Here is a 6,478-nt window from a genome sequence, read left to right as displayed (position 1 = left end):
CTCCTTCCGCATTTTGGAGAACGGGTGCACGGCCTCCTCCCTGCGCCTCGGGTCCCGCCCCGGGCTGTCCTCAGGCCCACCCCCAACCCCTCCCCCGCAGGCCTCAGAGCACCTACAGCGAAGGCCCGGCGGCACCTACCATTTGAAGTGCGTTAGAGTGTGGACTTGTTTCGCATACACAGCGCCCCAGAGTTACTGCGATCACCCCCATGTAGATGAGTAAACTGAGGCACACATCATGATGCGATTTGCCCCTGGTACCAGACAGAGCCTGGAGCCGGATCTTACCCAGTGCGCCCCAGGGTCTAAATGATGACCAGGCAGCTTTGGGGAGGGGCCATTCATTCTCCCTGCAAACATTGATTGAGCACCTACTGTGTGCGAGGCATCTAGGCATCGCAAGGAACAAAATGACAAAGTCCCTGACCCCTCTACCTAATATTCTAGTTAGAGAGACAGGTAAGGAAAGACATTTTTTTAAATATGCAAAAACAGAAAAAGTAAATAATAATAATAATAAAATATTCAAGACTGTTGGGATGGTGATAAGTTCTGAGCGAAAAATGAAGTGGCGAAGGGAGCTGGGAGATGTTGGGGAACTTGGGCTGTGACTTCCTGTGTAAAGTCACAGAAGGCCACACTGACCAGATGACATTTGAGACCAAGAGAAGACAGGGAGCCTGGGCACAAGAGGACCCTGGGAGTTGACCCCACTGGTCCAGGGCCCCTGCCCTGACCCCCTTAGCTCTCAGGACCCTCAGAGTTGGACGGGGACGCAGGGGGTGAACGTGTGGCTGCTTCCTAGACTCTCACAGCCAGAGGGGGGTCACAAGCTGTCCCCAATCTAGCAGCAGATCTTGGCCGTGTCTGGGTGCAGAATCCCTTTCAAGAAGGTCTTGAAAGTTCTAGAAAGCTCTGGAACACCGCTCCCCTCCACCCCCAGATATACATAATACAGGGTTCTGGACCCCTCACAGATAGCACCATCAAAACTCAGGGTGAGTGAGTGCCTGGGGTCACCCCTCCCCCACACCCCAGCCAGCGTGTAGGTGCAGAGGTGTGGTTTTCTCTGCTGTTGAATCATGACCAACGGCAGATGGGAGGTTTGATAGGGGCTCATCAGGTCACTGGGGCAGCAGGCCCTGCCCTGCCCACCCACCTTCCGGCCTCCAGCAGGATGGCCCTGAGGAGGTAGGGGTGACTTCCCACTGCTGGCTGGTGAAGAAAAGCAGAAATCTGTCTGAGCTGAGCAGGGCTGAGAGGACAGGGCACAACAGAAATAACCAGATTGGCAAAACCTGAGTCACAGACCAGAGAGCTAAGGACAGGAAGTGCAGAGGCCTGGCAAAACAGCAGCTGTCCCCTCCCGGTATCTCCCTGATGCCATTCTCAAAAGGCACCAGCCCCAGCGTGGCACAAAACTGGGTGTCAGGCCCTGGTCTAACACCTTCTGGGGCTCCCACCGACCTCAGAAAAATGCCCAGCCCCCTTGATCTCTGCCAGGGCCTGGCTTCTGTGAATTTCTCCAACTTCAAAACAAATCTCCCTTCTAGTTTCCCCCAAAAGCGAACTGGTTCTTTTTCACGTGTCAGGTGCCGGTGGGGACCTTTGTCATGTATTAGTTCATTGGGGAGTACCAGGGTGAATTTGTGTGCATGTTTGAAACAGAGAGGGAGAGAGAGAAAAAAAAAAACACACGTATAAAACATGAATATATAACCTAATCAATTCTTCTGTAAGCAACACCCACCCATGTGATCCCCAGCCAGGCCAAGACGAAGGACATCATCAACACTATGAGGGTCTCCAGATACCCCCCCCCCCAATAGGAACCTTCTCCTTCCACCCCGTGGTCACCACTGCTCTGACTTCTATGGTATTTCTGTTTGGGGGGGTACTTTTTGGCAATAAGCTTTATTTTGTTTTTCAGTTTTTAAATGTATGTGGCATTGTCTTCACTTTCTTTGGTATTTGGTTCTATGAGTTTTAACACATATAGAGTCAAGTAAATTATCAGTGAAACAGTTGACAGAATATAGTCCCCTCCCCTGAAAAAAATCTCCCTCCCTTATAATGTCAGACCATAGCCCCACTCCTAGCCCCTGGAAAGCACTGATTCACTCTTTGTTGCTACGATTTTTAAATCTTTTTGAGAATGTCATATTAATGGAATCATACATGATGTGGCTTTGGAAACTGGCTTCTTTCACTTGGCATGTGAGATTCGTCTATGAAGCTGGGTGTGTCAGGAGCCCATCCCTTTCGACTGCTGAGTAGTTTCCTGTTGTGTGCGTGCATCATCCTTCATCCACAGAAGGACATTTGGATTGTCTGCAGTTTAGTGCTGCTGTAAACACACATGTTCAGGTCTCTCGGATAAATTCCTACAAGTGGGATCATTGGGTCCTAGGATAACGGTGTGTTTAACTTGGTAAAAACCTGACAGTCTTCCCAAAGTGGCTGGACCATTTTGCATCGCCACCACTGATATCTGAGCATTCCAGCTTCCTGCATTTGGTATTGTCTATGGTTTTTATCTTAGCCATTCGACAGCATAGGTAATGGTATCTTATTGTGGGTTTAATCTACACCTTCCAGATTGACTAATGATGTTGGCTGCCTTTTCGTGTGTTTATGTGTCATCCATATCTTCATCAGCGAAGTGTCTGTCCAAATTTTACCATTTCTTTTAGTGAGTTGTTTTCTTATTATTGTGTTTGGAGAATTCTTTCTTTTTTTAATTGGGGAATTGGGGGAGGAGAACAGTGTTGGGGAACTGGGGAAGGGGAACATTGTGTTTTTCCAGGATCCATCAGCTCCAAGTCAAGTTGTTGTCCTTCAATCTTAGTTGTGAAGGGCGCAAGCTCAGCTCCAAATCCAGTCTCCACTTTCAATCTAGTTGCAGGTGGGTGTAGTCCAACCATCCCACACTGGAGTTGAACCTGTAATGTTGCACACTGAGCCATCTGGCTGCCCATCAGCAGCTCGCAGATACTCAGCTCAAGGTGCCGTGTTCAATCTTAGTTGTGGGTGGGCGCAGCCCACCATCCCATGTAGGAGTTGAACCAGCAACCTTGCAGCTAAGACCACGCGCTCTAACCATCTCAGCGGCAGCTCAGCTTGGGCGCAGCTCACTGGCCCATGTGGGAATTGAACCAGTGACCCTGTTGCTCAGAGCTCACGCTCTTAACCAACTGAGCCACTCGGCCAGCCCTGGAGAATTCTTTATATATTCTGGATACAAGTCCTTTACTGGGTATATGCTTTGCAAATATTCTCTCCCAGTCTGTGGTTCAGCTTTTCATCCTCAATACTGTATACTTTGTGGAGCAAAAAATTTTAATTTTGATGATGTTCAATTTCTCAATTTTTTTCCTTTATGGATCATGCTTTTGGCGCTTTATCTAGTAACTCTTTGCCAAACCCAAGGCCGCAAAGATGTTTTCTTCTGGGAGTTTTATTGTTTTATATTTTACATTTTTAGATCTGTGATCCATTTGGAGTTAATTTTTGTACAAGTTTTTTTTTTCTTTCTTTTTTTGCATGTGGCTATCCACTTGTTCTAGCACCCTTTGTTGAAAAGACTGTCCTTTCTCCATTGAATTTTGCCCAAAATAATTTCATCATGTTTGTGTGTTTGGTTGATGGTGTACTCTATATTCTTGCTAATATTCTGTCAGCTCATCCTATCAATTGCTGAGAGGGGTGTTGAAAGATAATTGTACATTTGTCTATTTCTTCTTTCAGTCCTATCATATTTTACTTCATCTATTTCATGCATTCATTATGTCTTCTTAGTGAATTGATTCTTTTATATAATGTACCTTTTTACTTCCTTGCTTTTCTTTATAAATTTAAAACTGAATTAAGCAACCCTAAAATTCATATTTAATTTTTGCCATTTTTGAACTTGCTATAAATGTAATTGCACATGATAAATTTTGGTGTGTTTGGTTTCTGTGTATCACTCATTATGTTTGTGCAATAAATCCACATTGGTGCATGTGGTTGTAGTTCTTTAATTCTCATTGCCATAGATGATTCCATTGGGTGACTATCCCATCATTGAATCATCCATTCTTTATTTTTTCTTATCAGTGTTTTCTATTTGTTTTTGTAAAAGATTGACATATAACATTAGTTTCAGGTATACACAATAACTTGATATTTGTATATATTGTGAAATAATCACCATGATAAATCTGGTTAATATCCAAGACCACACACAGTTACAATATTTTTCTTGTAATGAGAACTTTTAAGATCTACTCTCTTAGCAACTTTCCAATGTACAGCACAGTATTACTACCTATAGTCACCATGCTGTGGTAGTCATCCATTCTGCTGTTGATGGGCACTTAGTTAAGTTTCATTTGGGGGTTGTAATGAGTAGGGCAGCTATGGACATTTGGTTCATGCCTTTTGGTGACCATATGTGAAATTCTGTGGATAAATACCCAATTGTGGAAGTGCTGGGTTATCAGGTATCCCCAGATATTCGCTACTTTTGCCAGAGTGCATGCACTAATTCACACCCCCACTAGCTCTGGTGAGTTTTTGTAGAGCTAAATTTATTCCAATCCAAAGACTCCTTTATTCAGAAAAGATGCACTCCTCTAAGCTTGTTATTAAAAATGGCCCTTCTGTTTAATGAGAAATAGGACATTTACAGTGTCAAAGTACCTCCCACTCCTCAGCTGATGGGATTATTGGCCACTGAGGGCCACAGCAGCGTGCCTCTCTGGACCTTGCCCTAACCCACACCCAAGGTCACACCCACCCCACCCCAGTGTAGCATAAAGCTGGGATACAAAGGTCCATCCCCCTCCTTTTATTAACTGATGAGTCATTTATTTGGATAAGACAAAAAAAGTCTCCATTCAGCAATTCCACCTCTGGGTATGTATTTGAAAGAGTGGAAAGCACGAACTCAGACAGTTATTTGCACACCCATGTTCACAGCAGCACTGTTCACACTAGCCTAAATGTGGAAACAGCCCAAGGGTCCATCACCGGCTGGCACAACCAGCTTCGTGAACGTAGGACCTGGGCTCAGAAGGGTTTTTGGTCTTAAAATTCTCCTATTTTTCAAACGAGAGCCCTGCGTTTTCATTTTGCACCTTCCCCCACCTGGCTAGACAGGTCACAGCTGGTGCCTGAGACCCGAGAGGTGCTGGCCTACCGTCAAGGCAAGGGCTGACTGCTCTTTGCCCCGGTTCCCATTTAGAACCGAGATGATGACAGGACCTTCTCCGGGAAGATGCGAAGAAGAGCCTGCACGTGCGCATGGGTGGGACAACAAGAGAACGGACTCGAGCTGCCCCAGCCTAACATGAAGGATATGGCGTACAGATGATGTCCAGGTGCGTCTGCAGCCTCAACCAGGCTCCCTTTGCACACTGACCTCCCAAATGCTGCTTCCCTCCTCTGCCTTCATTTGGTCCAGCCCCACTGATTTCCACTTGGACCAGTGCAGTCCGCTCCACTCTGGTCCTCCAGCTCCCGTTCTCACCACCCATAGTCTGTTCTTCCCACAGAGGCCACCAGAGGGCGCTGTGAGCACACAGATCAGGTCCTGCGTCTCCCTTCCCTGATCTGTCCTCCCTGCAGCGGCCACCAGAGGGCGCTTGTGAGCACATAGGTCATGTCCTACATCACCGTTCCCCAGTCTACCCTCCCCAACCCGGCCACCAGAGAGTGCCTGTGAGCACCCGAGTCATGTCCTACCATGATCCTCCCCCGTCTGTCCTCGCCGTAAGGGTCACCAGAAGGCGACTGTGAACACCCGAGTTCTGCATCTCCTTTCCCATCTGTCTCCCCTCTGCAACAGCCACCAGAGGGCGCCTATGAGCATCCAAGTCAGGACCTACATCACCCTTCTCCCTGTCCATCCTCGCCAAAACTATCACGAGAGGGCGCATGTGAGCACCTGAGTCAAATCCTGCATCTCCTTTCCTCAGTCTGCACCCCCCCCCCAGATCAGCCACCAGAGGACGCCTGTGAGCACCAAGGCCAGGTTCTGCATCTCTCTTCCCTGATTTGTCCTCCCTGTAACAGCCACCAGAGGGCACCTGTGAGCAACTGATTCAGGTCCCATCCCTACTCTGCCCACAGCCTTCTAGGGAGCCCACCTCTCTCACGATAAAACCCCAAGTCCTCCCAGTGGCCCACAAGACTCTGCTTGACATGCCCCCATCACTTCTTCCCTCACCTCCTCCCTGTCTCCCCCTCACTCACTCTGCTCCAACCACACAGGCCTCCCAGCTGTTCCTTCAATTTGCCAGGCACCGTCCTGCCCCAGGGCCTTTGCATGGGCTGTACCCTCTATCTGAAAAGCCCTTCCCTCAGATCACAGCCATGGCCCCTTCTCTTGACGTCTTCCAGGGTCCTATTCATATGCCATCTCTCAGAAAGGCCCTTCGGGAAGTCTGAAGCGTCACTATTGCTCATCCCACTACCCTGCTCTGCTTTTCTTCAG

The sequence above is a fragment of the Hipposideros armiger genome, unplaced genomic scaffold, assembly GCF_001890085.2.
Source record: "Hipposideros armiger isolate ML-2016 unplaced genomic scaffold, ASM189008v1 scaffold_202, whole genome shotgun sequence".
NCBI classification, from domain to species: domain Eukaryota; kingdom Metazoa; phylum Chordata; class Mammalia; order Chiroptera; family Hipposideridae; genus Hipposideros; species Hipposideros armiger.
Note: the sequence above shows the minus strand (reverse complement) of the source record.